Here is a 19,850-nt window from a genome sequence, read left to right as displayed (position 1 = left end):
AGTTAAAATTACTTTTCTACACACATTATCTATGATGCTGAGACACTTCAGTTCCCAAGCAGAGTGGAAGCCTGAGGATGGAAACAGTGCAGATCACAATGTTTGTAGGTTCAGATCATTTACATGTTTATATTGAACATCAATTGACTTTACTGTATCGGAGAAAGAAAAATATGTGAGGTGTGATGTTCAAAATAGAAGATCAGACAGCAAAAGAGTTGATATGTGCTTTTTCTTTTCTCTTGAAGGTTGGAGAAGGGGCTGGAAAAGACAGTGTCTATGTTTCCCTTTCCTCCTCAGTTTTCCATAGAATTTGAAGAAAATTCATTAAAAGATTCTTACTTATGATTTAAACAATAGATATTAAATGGACATTTTCCTAATAAGTACAGGAAGAATGTATTCTACTTTATTTAAATGCTGTTGAATAAAAAAATATATGATTTATGCAGAAATAGATAAAATTATACCGATCATACTCCCTCATCTGATTCTCCATGGCTACACTGGAACTCTTCCTTCCCTGACACTCCAGATGTTTCTGTGCTGCTGTCCAGTTGTCTGGCAGAAATAGTCCAGGGAAAAGAACTGAGGGAAGAGACATGTAACTCTCTTTTTTCATAGTAAATAACTGTAGATTTATCTCTAAGAACAGTAATGAAACAGAACAGCTTGCTAACTGTCAAAAAAGGTAAGTAAGAAATTACAATAAGGGAAGAAACCCAGAAATGAGTCATACACTTCATTCTCAAATGAGTTATATACAAGGTTAGCTACATTACATATATATACTTATATAGGTGTGTGCACATATATGCATATTTACAATTTGCTGGGCATTTGCTTAGAATATGATTCAATGAATGTAGGATTTTAGGGAAGAATTCCACTGTCAAATTCATGAAGGAAGCCTAGATAGGTGGAAGACATACACCTAGTAGAAAAAGATTAATTACTTTTATGTCGGTTAAACTATGTACAATACCCGAACATTCAGTATTAAAGGAGCTTGTGCAGTGAGTATAGAAGAAGAAACTTAGAGTAGTTCTTATGATCTTATTTACCTACAAATAGTAACTAGTTTAATTCATGTGTTGGTGGTGCTTCAAACAGAGTTTGGCATTGGGTAAAACTCAACTTGACAGTAACAGCCTCACTTCTGTGGACTGGGAAGTCATGATCATCTTTATTTGATGAAATACTGAGAATGCTGAGTTTTTATCTTTGTTGTGTTGGCAGAAATGTACAAGTTGGCAAGCTTTCACATATAAGTCATCCCAACTGCTACAGATAAATAAGTCTGAACTTTTGTTGTTCTGAAGTTTTAAATATTTTGAATTTGAAGAATTAACAGGACTTTTTATCATTATTTTGTACAATGATAAGACTAAAATGACTTTCACCTATTTCTCAGTGTGAAATAGAAAAGTAATTTTATTTCTGATCTTTCCTTTTAGTGCTGAATTAATAGACTGTACAGAATCACAAAATCATTTAGGTTGGAAAAGACTTTTAAGATCATCGAGTCTAACTGTAAACTTAACACTGCCAAGTCCACCACTAAACCATGTCCCTAAACGCCACATCTACACATCTTTTGAATACTTTCAGGGATGGTGACTCAGACACTTCTCTGGGCCTGACAACCCTCTTGGTGAAGAAATTTTTCCTAACATCCCATCAAACCCTTCTCTGGTGCAACCTGAGACTGTTTCCTCTTGTGCTATCACTTGTTACTTGGGAGAAGAGACTGACATTCCCTTTGCTACAATCTTCTTTCAGGTAGTTGTGAAGAGTGATAATGTTCATCCTCATGGAATTTCTTCTCTTCACCTAGAGGTGAGTCACTTCATCGCTCTTTAGACACTCTCCAGCACCTCAATGTCTTATGTAGTGAGGGGCCCAAAACTGCACTTCCTATTGCTACCATTCAAAGGGAGAAATAAATTATAAAAAAAAAAAAAGGTGGAGGAGTTACATATCTGTTTTGCTTTCTAGTAAACTATGTGTACACTATCGAGTCCAGACTGAAAACAGGAAGTGGAAAACTTAAGGAATCAGTTGTCAGTCTTTACGACTGACAGTCATAAAGTCTTCAAGATTCTATCTATATGACTGTAATATCTTTCACTTTTCTTAAATAACATGATGGTCTTACAGCAATTTAATGACAAGCCTAAAACTTTTTATTAAGACTGTGAGTCACTTATCAAAGATCTCATTAGCAACACAACGGATCTGAAAAACAAAAAGTGATCTTCAGTATCATACTTGATATCAGAACTCATGGGGGAAGGAACATGGAGTTTTTGTTTATAAAATATAAAATTTTATATATATATATATATATATATATAAAATATAAAATATATAAATATATATTATCCCTTATAACTTAAAAATAAGTTTTGTGGATTTTTTGGCATAAAAAATAGTGCTGGAAAGTGAAGCTTTGAGTGAGAAAGAAGTAGGATTTGAAAGATTTTTTCTAGAAATGTTTAACAATGTGCTTCAGTATAATGCAGAACTAATGGAACATAGAACTCATCATCACCCTCTCTTTTAACTTCCTCTTTTAACTTCCTTTCCTTTTTTCTGTACTTATTTTAAACTATTGTTCCTCAGTACCATGAAGATAAGGAAGAACACTGAAAACATATAGAATATAAACTTTCCCAGGGACCCTAGCAAGATATATCATAATTCCTTAAGGTCTTCTAATCTCCTTAGAAAAGCTCATATTTTTTTTTTTTTCAACTGCTTAATGCTTTAAAGTGATAAGAAAAATGAGTTGGATCTCAAATGGGTTACTGAGATTTTCATTATTAGGAAAAAATTGCTTCCATTGCGAACAGGCATCATGTTTGTCTGTTTCTCTTGAAAACTCAAGCTGAATCAACATTGGAACTGAATTATCCACCCTGACCTAGAAAAAAATATTTAATTGCCTCCTGTAGTGGATTTGTGTGTCCAAGTTTTGTTAGTGGCAGACTACAGGGATGACTTCTTTAAAAAAACTGCTAGAAGTTTCCCATGTATCTGACAGGTCCAGTACCACTTGGCTCTAAGACAGACCTACCACCGACCAAGACCAAGTCAATTAGTGGTAGAGGTAATATCTCTGTTGTTAACATATTTGAGAAGAGAAAGAAATCACTGTGCAGATGCTAAACTACAGCAGCAGCAGAAGGGAGTGAGAATATGAGAACATCTCTGCAGACATCAAGGTCAGTGGAGGAAAGGAAGGAGATGCCTAGACACTAGAGGAGAGATTCCCCTGTGACCTGTGGTGAAGACCATGGTGAGGCGGCTGTCCTCTTGAAGCCGTGGATGTCCACACTGAAGCAGAGATCCACCTCCAGCCCTGGAAGGATCTCACGTTGTAGCGAATGGATGCTGGGAGGATACTTTAACCCTGTGAGAAGCTCATATTGAAGTAAATTCCTGGCAGGACCTGTGAAACTATGGAGAGAGAAGATCGCACTGGACTAGGTTTGCTGTCAGGACTTGTGACCCCATGGGGGATCCATGCTGGAGCAGTTCATTCCTGAATGACTGTTTCCCCCATGGATGAGATGCACGTTGGAGCAATTCCTGTGGAACTGTAGCCCTTGGGTAGTAATCATGTTTGAGAAGTTAATGGAGGACTATCTCTTATGGGAGAGACCTCACATTGTGCCAGGGGAAGTGTAAGGATACCTTCCCCTGAGAGGAAGCAGCAGCAAAGACAGTCTGTAATGAATGGACTGTAACTCCTGTTCTAATGCACCGCTGGGGGAAAGGAGGTAGAAACCTGGGAAGAAGGGAGAAAGTGGGGAGAAGGGGTTTTAAGTTTCAGTTTTTCTTTTTTATTCATAGAATCACAGAATGGTAGGAGTTGGAAGGGACCTCTAGAGATCATCTGGTCCAAACTCCCTGCTAAAGCAAATCCATCTAGATCGGGTCACACAGGAAGATGTCCAGGTGGATTTTGAAAACATCCAGAGAAGAAGACTCTAAAACCTCTCTGGGCAACCTGTGCCAGGACATACTGAAATCAGTTTAAAAATCAACACTGTTTTAATAATTCCATAAGCCAATCTCAAATAGTATAAAATATATGTGATTTGTCAGCCTTCATGGCTGGTAACTTACTGCATGTAGAACCACGTGACAATCTGTATTTAGATGCTCTGAATTTCTTTTCAGTCTCCAAATTCCATCTGAGTGGTGAGCTGGACTCTTCTCAAGATTGTTAATGGATGACCTAGAAAGAGGTCAGACATCCTGATAAGGATTTCTTATCAGATCTCACAGGTACTGAATTGCAGAAATTGTACATGAAATTATAGTGCAAAAGTAACAAAAGCTAGATAAAATATTTCATGGTTGTGACCAAACAATAGCAGTAGTTGGGCCAGAGAATCAAATTTGTCCTTTCAAAAAACTCTACAGGATGGTTTCTTAGATGTCCTTTCTCTGTTCTCTCTGCTGCAAAGTGCCTTTTCTCTGGTCATGTCAAACAAAAGGTGACATAGTATAGTGACTGCATAGTATAACACTGCTGGGTAGCTGCATGATGGTGATAGTTTAGACTTACGAATCTATTTCAATGGCTTCAAGTTGTTTAAGTTGTTTCAAGATGAGCTTTTCAGATGAGACTTTTCTCTATACAAAAAATTATTGTGGCATCTCTCTAAAAGTTAAAAAGAAAGCAGAAGTTGACCACAGCATTCATTTTAGGATCAGAGGGGTGTCTGCATGTGCCTCCAAGGTGAGCAATTGGAAGGCTGCACTGAACTTTTTCAATGGTCTTTGTCAAGCTTTTATCATCAATTTTCTTACCAGTTAGGTGATATCAACCTGCAGAACAGACACACCACTTTACTACTGTAAAATGGTACTTCAGAAAAAATATGGTATCATTTTGGTAATTTTAATAGTAATTGTCATTTTCTGTTACAGTTTTTCCTAACTCAGTACATCTGAAAAACTTCTAGAGCATTTAATTTGATTGTGGTAGGTTGTTGTCCATTTCCTTTCAAAGACTACAATTTCAGCCAGACTTAAAAAGCTTTGGATAAATTTTCATTTACAAGAAAGATGTGTACCAAGAAAGGGGAGAGAGAGATTGACAAGCTACAAGCCAACAGTAGAGTCTTTGCTGATACAAATTACAGATATGGCATGTGAAGGAAAAAAAATAAAAAGAGAGTATCAAAGAATGATATTCTATATTACTTTGAAATTCATTCCTGATGTTCCCAACGTCGATGTGTTTATTAATTCCCTTGTGTTAATATATAAGTTATGCAACTCTTTTTCGCTAGAAAATTTTGAAAAGAGTTTTGAAATTGGTATCTTTATTACTTTCGTTTGTTTGTTTTACCTCTTGCTGGCTAAGCATTCATGATTTCAGGCAAAGCATTATTTGAAGTCTTCTGTTGCCTAATTGAACAACTTTCTGAATTACTTTCAGAACATTTCTTACTTGAGAAGTTAAAAGGCACACCCATCTTCCATTAAGCAATCTATCTGTTGAGAGGCCTGAAAGGTGGGCTTGCTCTCTTTCCCTGGTAGCACCAAATTGTTTATACTTATAAAGGTGTAACTTCAGAGATATTTTAAGAAGCTGTTTAGTAGAATGTAAGTTGCTTCACTTTCTAGAAACTATAAAAGTTTGATACATTATCCAGTAATGTTAATTACTATTGAAAACAGTATAACTCATTTCATAGTGATAAAGCAGTGAGCAGCGTCAGATGTTTCAGAGAGGTGCCAATATCTAACCATAGAGAAAACATGCAAGGTGATCTGCTCCCATTTAATGACAAGTACTTGGAGGTAGATGGAAAACCTCTATTACAAAATTAAGTATTGTTTCCCCAGAGATGTGTGCTGGTTTATGACAAATTCGTTCTTTTTACTTATGGAATCACAGCGTGGTAGGTGTTAGAAGTGACCTCTAGAGATCATCCTGGTAAAGCAGCTTCACCTCCATCAGGTTGTACAGGATACACTAACAACCATGCTTACTATTATAAAATTCTTTTGTCAGTAAAAAAATGTTTACTAGCTATAATTGTATATATTTATATTGAAATTGTCTAAACATTATGGTAAATGTACAAGTAATCAAACCATACATATCACGTTATAGACATGTGAATAAATGTATAAGTGAAGGGAAGGAAACATTTTCCAAGAGGAAAATAATTCATTTTAACTTACTTGAAAACTCTCAGATCAGTTCTCATTTCAAAAAAACCCTACATTACAATACACACATTACTTATTCTGTGACAAGTTTATACCTTAAGCTACACAACAGCAGGGAATATATTATCCCCCTGCTCCAAATTGTGTTTGAAGGAGGATTGCTTGCTTTCTCTCTCTCTCTCTGTCCCTGCTTCTCTCTCTCCCCATGTAGGAATCCAACAGGGGTTTGCATCTTAATACAAGGACTTACTCTGCACAAATATCTCTCTTTTGCTTCCCTCCAGTTAAATTTCTCAGCATGTCCCACACAGGATGCAAAGTACAGTGGAGACTGAGGGCCAATTACACCTCCTTTCTATCCTTTCACTTCTAAAATGGTTTGTTTGCATAAGTTTGCTCTATTTCACCTAAAACTACCCTCCACTCTCTATATAGGCACACGCTTTCTATTTTTTCTCCTGTAATACACAATGCTGCTTACCTTTTCACACTTCTATCTGATTATTACACCTGAAGAAAAGGTGAAGAGGGCTGTATATTACAGGAAATTTATTGAAAGTGCATGGCTATTCTAAAAAGTCCCCTCAAAGCAGGCATAACATCCCACTACCAGCCTCTCCACATTGTGAGTGAAAACAATTTCTCAATATACTACCTGCTGCTGTTATTCTGTGCTCAGTCCATTTATAATTTATCAGTATGAGCCCCTCAAGCCATGTACATTCCTCACAGAGTCTACAGCAACAGAAAAATCTGAGATATAGATTTGATTCTGGTGAGATGTGTTGACATGCATTATTCTTTTATGAATAATTTTGGAAAGAACTGGATTTTTCTTCTTTTTCTTTTTATTCTTGGTAGAAATAAATGTGCTCCAAGTAACATACTGACTGGGCATACTGCTTAAAATTTGAAATATAGATCTTTAAAAAACTTTCCTGTTTTCTAGGACTTCAAAATTATTTTGTATTCTAGAGAATATGAAATCTGGAGAATCTCTTGGGTTTAAGGAGTATAATATGTAAACAAACTGAAAAAAGTTATGAGAAATGTGGAGTGAAACATTTAAAAATATATACTCATGAAAATACCTGAATTTCCTCATGTAATGCATACACTTTCACTTGATACAGATAAGCTCCATTTAAGAGACTCAACAGCAACAATGAAAGACATAAATACATAAACTACACAGACAGAGAGATGGATAACCTCAAAAGTGCCTTCTACAAAAACATCATCATAACTGTCTCAATTATCATGTAAAGGCAGAAAACAGAACTAAATAAATAGAAGCTGTCAAGAAACATTTATCTCTGGAGTACCTGAAGAAACTGGAGAGAAAACATAATTGAAGATATTGCAATTTATGAGTTTTATAAAATGTGGATTAAATTTTTTGAAGGCTTTATGGTAAGAATATGCTGCAAGAAGTCAGAGTTGTCACCGTGGAAAAAAATGCAGAGAACAATAGACTGGAGAAGAAAAGCTTTCATCAATTTTAAAAAAAAGGTATTAAATAAGTGCTCAGCTTGGAGGTGGGTTTGGTCAAAAATAAATTTGCGTGTCCTTCTGTGGTTGTGGATTACTGTCTCCATCTTATACATTCTACAGTACTTGACCCTGTAACAATATATTTACTTAGTCATTAGGGAGGACAGACATTATGAATGACAACTATTCTTCCCATGTGTTTCTGCATTGCTTTCTTCAGTGTTTCCAGAGCCTTATTTTGTAGCTATCCATGTCCAGATGCAGATGAAATTATAGCATATTTCGTGTTATCTAATGTCCCTTTGTTTAATCGTTACAATACGACAAATAGATTATCTATTCAAAAGTCACAGGGAAAGTTCTCTTTCTTTACATATTTTTAGATTGTTGTAATGTAGGCATATCAAGTCCATTCAGTTCTTTGAATGGGCCTCTTATAGATATGCCACAGCCCACTTAAATAGCTGTACAGAAAGTCACATCTGTGTCCCATGAAATTAATTCATATTTCTGCTATTAATGACATAACCTGAATTATGGAGAACTGATATTTCTATGGACTCTTCTTCCAACATCCTTCTCACACAATATATCAATTAAGACAGCACCCTTTTCTAAGACTGACATGAGATATTACACTGCATTTTTCCTTTGACTCATTCTAAAGAACATCAGGGTTTGGATTATTTTGTTTTCTCAGAAAGTTATTTAACTTGTGTAACACAGCACAAAATCTTGAATGAGTATAAGCCACTAGAGCATGTAAGTTGTGCAGCCTGTAAGATTCCTTGAAGAAGGAAAAAAGACAGAATAGCGAGTTTATTCACTAATATCAACAGAAGTCTTAAATTACTAACATGAGATTTACAGACATAGGTATTTTGACACAATCAAGTCAAAATCAGTCCTAATATTTTGCCAGTTCCTGTATGTTAAGGAGTTAAAATCGACTTCATGATGTCAGCTTCTTCAAGTCATCACTGCTTTCAAGCAAAAACTTTAACAGAGTTACCAGATTTCAGAATAATTTGGGTTCCAATCCCTAAGATTCTGTGATTCTGTGATTATTCTAATTACTTATGAAATAAGTATGATTTTCATTAACAGTTGAAACTATTTTTGTTTACATTGTGTCCGTAGTCAACTTTTGTAATGATGGACTATATCTTTGAAGCATATAGAGTAAGGTGTTGTTCATGATGGTCAGTTAAACTGACCACAGTAAAGAACAATCAGAAGAGACTTTGTGAAACTTAAACACTGGTCTTGGACTGAAAAACCCTCTAAAACCAGAAAGACTCTTGATTAGGAAGATATGGACTATAGATAAGGCTGAAGAGAATGATTCTTTAATCTGATGTAAAATACTTGTCTGATTTGGACAACTCAATGTATTTCCTGATGGTAAAATTAAGAGAAAAATATTTGAATAATGCACAGAGTCCTCCCTGAGCTTGAAGTGCGTGAGTATGATGCTCTGTGTGCTATAGACAAATCTGTCTGCATCTCAAGGACTAATTCCATGTGAGAGACAACATGATCATTGTCTCATGATCATATTCATAGGCAAGATGGAGAAAGTGTCAGCTCTGAGATATGTCACCTGGATTCTTGGTTCTTATAGCATATTTTTATCAGTAATATACATTTCCCATCTATGAATTTCTCAACAGATCGTAAAATTACTTTGAAGAAGCAAGAGGAGGTATAGAATAAAATTTAACTCTTACTTAATTGAGCTTTGTTTTGCTCCCATGAGACATTTCTTATTTATTACTGGGTTACTGGAAGCATATTGAACATCTTAATGTTAACAGAGTTGTAGATGCTCTGAATCTTGAAAATAAGATAATTTCTTTTGATGCCTGAAGCGGCAATGAGGATGCTGGCCTGTCTATCTCTGTGTCATACATTGAGTTACTGGTAGAAATGAAGAAAAATCTCATAACTAACCAAAAAAAAACCCCTCATATTCCAGGTTCATCCTCAGCTCTGTGTTTTAACTTGAAACCTCACTCTTTCTTTACATCTTAGCTTTGTGTTGCAGGATTGTTTTAATATGTAGCTTCTGAAAATATAAGCTGAACTGTACAAGAGAGTACATTCCATTTCAAAGGCTCTGGGAGGTATGTTAGGAATTGAATTGTTCTAGCATATCTTAATGACTGTACAGTATAGCTCTGTATTTTTGTTACATTGTTGCAAACTGACAGATTGTTCCTGGGAGGAAGGTGGAAGCCAAAGCAATGTCTGCCAGCTGGTTGACAAAGATGTTGTAGTGTCAGCACGTTAGGGAGCCAAAATGCCAGATGGTGAGAGGGACCAGATCTTTCACTAGTTTGCCATTCTCATCATTGCAACCACGTACAGCTGTAGTTGGGGCAAGCCATCTCATTTCTGTCCATCTTTACAAATTCAATAGTTCAACACAATATTACTACTTGGAAGTAAAAATCAGTGATGAACTACTAAAATTTATGAAGTGAAATCTCAGTCTCTCTCCTTAGAGTTAGTGGATACAGCAGCCTTGTACATTGATCTCACTGAAATAATACTTCAGCTTGGTGTTTACAAAACTATTCTGTTTTCTTTACTCTATTTCCTTTCCAAAGCAGCTGTATGAAGCCCTGCTTTTAATGAGCTTGATATCCACCTGCTTCTCATTGAAGTTGAAAATAAAACTTTGCTGTGGATGAGAGGGTAAGGAAAGATGCAATTACAGCCTCTCCCTATGTGAAACTCGATCTATTTTTTTTCTCTCTACAATAACTTGCATACTCACCATAACAGCAGATATGAGTCACATCATCAGCCGGCTTCATCAAGAATAGGACTCTGAAAAGCAATGGTAACAGGAAAATATGCAGACATCAAATAGTTTAAATTGCAACCTAAATACAGGGAAAAGCTTCATCTTTTACTCATAATAATGTCTTTCCTCATGACTGAAAACAATCCACAAGAAACATTTTCACTTAAGACACCTTGCATTTGTTCTCCTGACTCTGCGAAGTCTCTGTAACTGCAGTATCTAATGCATAAGTGTCATTATGATTTCTTTTTTTTTGAGGAGTACACAGCAGCCTGGAGGATGCAACAGGACCAGAAGGCACTTCTCTTGCACTAGGCTCAGACAGCTCCTGTCACAATCAGCCACATCACCTATTGCCATCTGTAAATTTTTTTAACTCCTTAACAATAAAAACAGCAGCTTTGGCCTTTGTTTCTCTTATTTGGAACTATAATCTCTCTCTGACAGAAACCTTCTGCAGTTTTCAGTTTACACATATTCGCCTGCATGTTATGCCTATTTGCTTTGATGTGGTCCTTGGTCCTTATCTTGCATAGTTCTTTTCTCTCCATGGTGTATATCTATTTGTAGTAGTTACAGGAGCAATGATACCTCCCTTAGACTTCTGGAAACTCAGTTCTTCATTGCTGCAAATTCCATCCTATAATCCAGGCCCATTTTTTTAAGTTTTCTTTCTTCCTAAGAAATGAACAATGCAGGGAAATAGGGGTAGTAATCCCAAATCTTCAATGGAGATGTTTCACGTTTGATATGTCTTTGAGTCATGTTTGATTTTTCTCAGGCTACATCAAAAAGCCTGCTTTCCTACTTAATGAAGTGTCCTCTCATACTTTATCTCAAATGTATCTCTTACTTTATCTAAATTATCATACTTTATCTCATATTTCGGATGTCCAGTTTTGTTTTATCAACGTTCTTTTCTACATAATTCTACAATATATGCTGTTAACTCCATATAGATAATATAAGAATATAATTACATACAGTATATATACAATGTAAAAAAAAAGTAAATAAAAAGAAAAAGGAGGCTTAAAAAAAATTAAAAAAAGTTAAAGGCCTTTCTTCAAACCATTATTAGCACAACCTGTAGATGGTTCCTTAGCTGTCCATCTCACACTCATCCCTTCCTCTTCCAGTAGAACTAAGAATTTTCCAGATAGAATTATATCAAATATTCTACTCATATCATTTTCTTGCTTGAAAAATAAAAAAACTGTAAGATAGTTCTTGTATAATCTTTCTTGATGTGTGGGCAGTGCAATCATTTACAATATTTTTAATTTATGATGTCTCAGATTGACAGAGTAGTCAGAAATCAATTGCTTCTTGATTTTTCAGTCTGTCTATTAAGTCCCATTGTATGGATTAGACTTCAGTACACATGAGAAGCTTGTTAAAAAATTTTCATGCTTTGGCAAAACAGCATAAAAAAATCTTTATACTGGTTTTCTTTTTAGTTAATCATTTATTACTTACCTAATCTGTCATGCAGATTTTTTATTTCAGATATTTCTTATTTACAAAATGACATAAAAGGGTTAAGAGACACTTCAGAGATTTGTTGCTTGTTTTCTGTACTTAGGATGTGACATTTCTCCAACTAATATAAAATACTCTAGTTTGTATCCAGCACACACAGGTGTTCCATTATGTTTAGAATAAATTATATCAGGTTTACTCAGGAGAAATGCAAATGAGCTAGTATTAAAGAGTTGTTTTATATTCAGAGAAGAATGAAGTAATTTTAAAAACCCAACATTTGTTCCTAGAACTACATTCAAAACATTTACATACACCTGTTTCCAGAAGAAGGAGTCCAGTAAAATGTATTTTCAATGCCTCTTAAACCAAGAAATCAATTTCAAAACAATGCAGACGGAAATAATTAATCCCCCAAGTTGCAGAGAGTAAAAGATTTTAAATCAAAAGGATTTTTACATGCTGATGCAAGAGATCTGGGAAGAGCATAACAAGGCAAAACAAGGATTAGGAAGACATTACTGGAAAGGAGCTAGGAACAATTTGTAGACTCTGTAACACACCAAACCTGTCCTGGTGTCCTTTACCAACTCATTGCCAAGCAAACAGAAATATAACTTTGAAATTTAATATTTCTATTTAAGTATTAATAGGAAAAAAAAGGGACATTTTCTGACCTTTTAGAACTAAAAGCATAGCTTTAGTTCACAAATCCACTGATATAAAACATCAATTCTACATGAGAATGTGATCTTTGTTAATCTAATTGTTTGAAATGTAGCATTTCATAGATTTCCAATACCTTATATAATCGAAATCATAGAGTCCCAGAACAATTTGGGTTGGAAAAGACCTTAAAGATTTTCTAGGTTCAACTCTCCTGCCATGGGAGGGGACACCTTCCACCAAAGCATGTTGCTGAAGGCCCCATCCAACCTGGCTTTGAAGACTTTCAGGGAAGGGCTATCCACAATGTCTCTCATCATCCTGTTCCAGAGCCTCACCACTTTCACAGTGAAGAACTTCTTTCTAATATCTAATCTAAAGCTACCTTCTTTCAATTTGAAGCCATTTCCCTCTTGTCCTATCACTACATCTCCTTCTAAAAAGTCCCTCTTGAGCTTTCTTTAGGTTCTTTAGGTACTGGAAAACTGCTTTAATGCCCCTCTAGAGCCTTCTGTTCTCCACACTGAATAACATAAACACTCTCAGCCTGTCTTCATGATTGTAATGATTGGTTATGGTCAACATTTAGGAAGAGATTTCTCCTTTCTTAAATCAATATATGTAAAAATAATCCCTCTACTGAAAATAAAGTCACTGAAAGCCCATTATTTCCCACAAATCAGGAATACATGTGATTTTGAAACACATACACCTTTAAATATAGCCTTTCTGGAGATAATCTGAAAACCAACTAACATTAAGTGATTGATTATATATTAGAGAAGCAAATTGTTTAGTTATTTTGTCCAACATTATTAACACATAATATTGCCCAATATTCATCAGAAATCCAGACAACCAGTTCTATTTTCTTCCAAGAAAATTCCTGTGAACAAATCTCAAAGAAGGCTATCAAATCTAGAACCTGCTAGATGATGGGTTGGGGTTTAAATGTTAGCTACAAACAAGTTTTTAAGGTTAAATAACAATTCAAACTCAGGTAAAAATGTGTACGGACATGAGGTTCTTTTGTCATGAGGATAGTTTCTTACTGACATGCAAACACAAATTTAACCTCCAGATTACCCATCTCACTTGTACTAGGTAAAACTTCAAGTACTACAGCATCAGAGTCTGATGTCATGGAAATAATCATGCTGTTAGAAACTCAAGTATACTAGAGATTTCTCTCCAGACTTACATAGTTATTAAGAGTTTAAAATAGTTCCATGACTTTAAAAGTTGCCAAGGATCAATGGAATGAATAGAAGAATTTCACCTTACATGACTGAATCAAAAAGATTTGTTTTAAGTGTTTAAAGCAGTGAGTTTTGACTGAAAAGTTAGGGCAAAAGTCAAGATTAATCTTTCTCACATAGTCAGCAGGTGTTTAGGAATAGGTTTTTTTAAAGACCAAAAAAATTAACTTTCATAGCAAAAATATAACAGAACTAGCAGGGTGGTGCAACAGGCCAGTGGGATGAATAATAGAACAGATGTTTTAATATGCAAAAAATCTGTGCCTGAAAAGTCATTTTTGTAAAAGTAAACAGACCTGAACACAAAGTGCTAACGTAATAAACAAAATTAGCAATGATCTTCCATGTCATGTGAGCCTCTAAGCACAAATTGAAATTTTTCCAGCATAAAGTGTGAAAGATCTTACTTCAGCGAAGTGACACAGGAGTGTCTCAGAGGCACCAAAGCCCAGATATGTCCACTTCTCGGGTAATCACAATATTTTAATTCCGTGGACTTATCTATCTTACACAAAATTTTTTACATCCACAAATAACTCTTCAGCACTGCTGTCAAGTGTGTCTGCTTTGATGGCACTCATTTGCAATTTTGATGGCTTAGCTCTAGGTATACGGTGGCAGGACTGTAACCTTTCTGGTTTCTTTCCCCTCAAGGCCAGCAACATCACTTTCCCCCAAAATTCAAAGTCTCCAAGAGGTAGAAAGTGAAATATTCTATAAATGTTTCCTTTTTGTCTGGTATTTCTTTACTCCTGCCTTACCAGACAAGCTGTGTAACCAGATCTAGGTAGACCTGTTGCAGCAGGGGAGTTGGACTAGATGATGTCTAAAGGTCCCTTCCAACTCCTACTATTCTACGATTCTACGATTCTATGTTTGGAACCACTGTAAAGTGCATCTGGATCCTTAAAATTTAAAACCTACATATCTCAGGAATTTTATCTATACAAATTCTGTACAGAGAAATATTTAATATAGTTATCTATCAGTTCAATTCTCTTAAATAAGTATTTTTTTCTCAACGAAGAAGAGAGAATTGTCACTGAATCAGTGCCAACATCTCTATAAACTCTTTCCTCATCTTCCATTCCGTGGTGGAACAAAACTTTCCTGGTCAAGAGAAGATCATCACAGCAACTTTCTTTTCTCTCAAGTATCACTAGTAAGAATTCCTGAGAGAGGGAAATCATGCTATCTATAACTTCAGATTCAAACTATCTGAATTAAAAATTCTATTTGATGTTATTAGTTAAGAATAAATGTGCTATACAGTTAATGTAACGTACCATTAGTTAATAAAAGACAGAGGGGAAAAAAAACAAACAAAGAAGGGAAATTAAATTTTTCTGTATTTACCAGATGGTCAAATAATCAATCATCAACTTAGTTACAATCATTACTTAGTTACAATTTAACAGTGTGCTAGAAAAATTAAAAAGCATGTATCAAAAATAATATCTGATTCAGGACCATTCCTATGAAACCATAATTCTCTAGATCTATACAAAATCAAAATAATTATTCCTATGTCTGGGTTCTTAAACTATTGTGTATTTCATCTGTATTACCAGTTTATACTATTCTATGGATCCTGATGCAAAACTCTTTGAAATAAAAAAAAATTTCTTGAGAGATTTAACATTGCCATTTTTTCCTCCTCAAAATCTCCAACAGAACTGTTTCCATTTACCAAGCAACAACAGAACCTGTGTTTTGTACAGGGATGTAAACTTGTTATTAAAAAGTTAAGAGACATTTCTAAAGAGATTTTAAAAAGAAACAGTGTGATATTTTAGAGGAAAAAGGACTAACTAAAGCTCCACAACAGGCAAAACCAAAAGAAAAACAACAAAAAGCAAACAAATAAAACAGAGACAACCACACATATTGTCCCTCCTAAACTAAAGGAAAAAGTATACATCAAGGAACAAGTCCCAAGACATGGGCTGTAGAGCTTAAGCAAAAGCCATTGTTCTCAGAATGAGAAAAGAACTTTAAAGCATTTGTTTCTCACTGATTGTGGCTTTTTCCATATCAACATTTCTTCAAAACAAAGCTTAAGTTTGGATATTTAGTGTTTTTTATGAGGCTTGCTTTTATTTTTCTACCAACTTATATGCATAGGGAACGAAGGAGAGGGGGAAGAAGAGGCAAGGAAATTAGCTGAACCTTTCAGGTAATTAGTTATGCATCAGATAAGTTGTTTTCTACAGCTGCAGAACTGAACTTCTTTTTTGATTTGAAATTCAAATTGACTCATAAATATTGAAATTATAAGCTTACGGAAATGTCCTATTTCTAAGAATTAATCTAATGGAGAAATCATGGCTAAAGTGTTACCATTTTAGTATGACTTTGCTGCTATTCTAGCAACATTTTGCTGATCCTTTCAATAAAAAGCTTGTGTAGTGATTATGGTGCTACCATGTACTAGTGCCATCAACCTACTACTATACTGTTCACAGCAGCTCATTAGCTTGCATTTTCATTCAAAAGTATTTTCCTTACTGTTAACTGCTGTAGTGCTAAAGCAGCTAATGCCAGTCTGTTTCACAGAGCACTTATATAGAATCTATAGTACTTGTTTCCATAGCGGTTTCTAGTATTTTAAGGTTTTTTGTGGATATGAAGCTATCTGTGTAATACTGTCTTCCTCCTACAGCTTGCTTTCCTTTGTACCTCTGCAGCTGTTTGGAAACCCCATTTCTGTACATCACAATTAATATTCTTCTTTTTGAGAGTAGGCTATCCCCAGGGTACAGTAATTATAGCTTTAGAAGTAAACCAAATTGTTTCAGCAGCCACAGTTCACACTTCAAGGCACTGGCAGAGACAAATGAGTTATACAGAGGTTATCCATAGTAGACTTGCCAGCCCCAGACTACAAGTTCTGGAGCTTTGACTCCTCGGGTCTATGACTGCAGTAATAAAAATTATAAAAACTATTATTTTGTTTCCTGACTACTTGTTAAAATTTGAAATTTGGTTTCACTTTGTTTTGGAAAAAATCCCATTCAATAATTTCAATAAAATCAAACCCAAAATTCACTGTTTTCACTAAAGTGAGCTGAAATGTAGGGTTAAGTAGCCTTCTTTAGGACACTGCAATCCAAAGATGAAATCTCTTCTCCATTTTGTTCCTGATATTGCTTTTCATGATACCTAAAAAAAGAGCAAGGACTTGAATTTCCTTCTGTCATTCAAATCCTAAGTCGTTTGTCAAGCTGTCAACTGTCTGCATATCCTTAGTGCTTCCTACCAAAACCTCCACTAATCAGTAATATAAGTGTAAAAATTCAGAAAGAAATATTTTAAACTGTTTTGTGGTTGGTTTTGGTTTGGGCTTTTTTTTTTTTTCCTAACACACAAGCATTCCTCATATTTCTGCTGGGCCTTTTTGCCAACCAGATTGACAGTGTTATGGCATCCATATGTAATTTCCTATCTTCTGTGAAGATTCTTATTTGATGTAAATTGTTTATATGCTTTTAAACTACCAAGCTATCTCATAGCTTGTGCTCATATCATCACTACCTGTTGTAAAGCCCTTCACTAACATTTTTCAGAGCCCTCTAGCATTCTAGAGCCACAACCTATCCCATGCACTCGACTGAAGTGTGAGTTAGGCTGCAATCCAGTTCTCAGGCACATTCATTCTTCTCACTGATCTTTGCACATATTTTGCTCTGTGCTTTCACCCTGCTTCAGTGAAGCCTACTTAGAGAGATGTATCACAAATTACAACATAGTTGAGTCTAATCAGTTTAAGGACACTATCATTTTCTCAAGTCATCTCTTTGTTCTAAGCTGACTAATTTTCCACCCATGTTAAAAGTTTGACTGTTTTTCTGTCTCCCTCTTTTGATTATATTTTCTCCTTAGTGTTTTATTTCATCATTCTTGATAGGTGGTATTAACATTGTTTTGCAGCAGATGGGGTGTTCTTGTTAAAATACATGCTTTACAATGTTCCTTAAAAAATACCCTTTAGTATATTACAACTTGCAGTAAATATGACTGCTACAAGAATTGTAACTCCCATAAAACTAATTCAGTACATTCTTTCTTACCCAGAGAATACTAAACACCAATATCCTGTTAATCAACCATTAAAAACATTTCTTTAATGACTTATAAAACAGTTTCTGTCATGGGAACAGTATCTCAGCTGTCGTATGTGATCATAAAAGTTAGCTGCATTAAGGTATATCATCAAATGTAGGCTTGATCATTGCAGTACTTTGTTGAAAGTTTGTTGAGAGTCTAATAATCATTGTGAAATTTTATGCTATCAAGAGTCAGATTATTGAAGGATGGGTAACTGGCCAAATACTCTAACTTAAGCTTCTCCTCATGTTGAAATCATTTCCAGGAGTAGCCTATTTTCCTTGGTAATCTGTCATCAAAATTTAAATTAGACACAGCTCCAGATTGACTGAATACTCATGAGGTTCAGACCTGCTAGTATTAGAAGGGTGTATCACATCACAATCCAACTAAGAATGAACACAACTCACAGCAGTATAAACTATGTTAAAAACATTATACTCTTTAGCAATTAATTTCATTTTCAACTCTGCTGTTTTTTTCTCTAATAACTTCTGATAGATTTCTAAGAATCACATTAGAAAAGCATAGAGGAACAAACAAGCAAGAGAAAAAGGAGCATGTCTAAGGACAATCTTCACATTGCAGGTTGATATTTTTAGATTTTGTACTCTGGAAGTCTGAACATTTTAGAAATGTGTAGTCAGTCAGCAATGCATAAAAGTTACAAACTAAAATGAACCAGATGGACATAGGAATTAGACACAGGAATACAAACAACTGAATGAAGATAAATCCCTACAGTCAAATATAGCCTTCACTGAATTCTTCATCTCAGAACATACTCCCAGTTATCGACTACAGTTAATGCATTCCAGCTGCTAAAAGATTTCACAGAGAACTTAAGCAGGTACTTTAATAAAAAATAGTTCATATTTGCTGTGTTAAAAGTAGAGAATTCTAAAGCAAGCTGGGTTCAGAATGACCTAGCAGGAAGAGAATCAGGTTCCTGAAATGGTCCTACAAAGACCTCCCAAATGTGTTATCATCCATTTTCAAATCTATTAGCAGGAAGCTGGCCAGTGGACTTTATTTTGCTGACTGAAGTGCTGGCTGATTCATGACTATCCTGTTAAGGTCTTACAGCCTTGAAGTAAACATACACATTGCCAGTGGCAAATTTCTCTATGGTTAAAGCACTTTTGCTTCTGGACAAAAACATACACAAATTCCTCCATCTCATTTACCTCATTTGTAATCTGTTATGAAAACAACATGTCTTTTTTAGGCTTTATAAGGCTTTAGATTTTATAAAATTCATTGAGAAAGGGAAAGGAATACTGAATAATGGGATGCTCAGGAAAGCTACCCTTTTCTCAAAGCATTGTCCCCCACTTGACTCCTGTCTACCATATCAGCTCACATATTCTACAGCAAACGTGTCTACCCACAGCAAACTTGTCTCCCTTCATCTTTCTTTCTACTCTTACCAGTAAGTAAATTTACATTAACACATAGTCCTTGCAGGTGTTGATGAAGATGGAGTCTACTTTTCTGAATAAGAATTATAACTCCATAGTTTCATAGAATGGTAGGTGTTGGAAGGGACCTTTAGAGATCATCTAGTCCGACCCTCCTGCACAAGCAGGTTCACCTAGATCAGGTCACATAGGAACATGTCCAGGTGGGTCTTGAAGATCTCCAAGGAAGGAGACATCACAACCCCTCTGGGCAGCCTGTGCCACTGCTCCGTCACTCTCACAGTGAAGTAGTTTTTTCTTATGTTTAAGCGGAACTTTTTGTGTTCCAGCTTCATCCCATTACCCCTTGTCCTGTTACTAGCTACAACAGAAAAAAGGGATGTCCCAGCCTCCTGGCATCCACCCTTTAGA

This window comes from Colius striatus, chromosome 3, assembly GCF_028858725.1.
Source record: "Colius striatus isolate bColStr4 chromosome 3, bColStr4.1.hap1, whole genome shotgun sequence".
Lineage (NCBI taxonomy): Eukaryota > Metazoa > Chordata > Aves > Coliiformes > Coliidae > Colius > Colius striatus.
The sequence above is the reverse complement of the archived record's forward strand: the minus strand, read 5'-3'. Positions refer to the sequence as shown.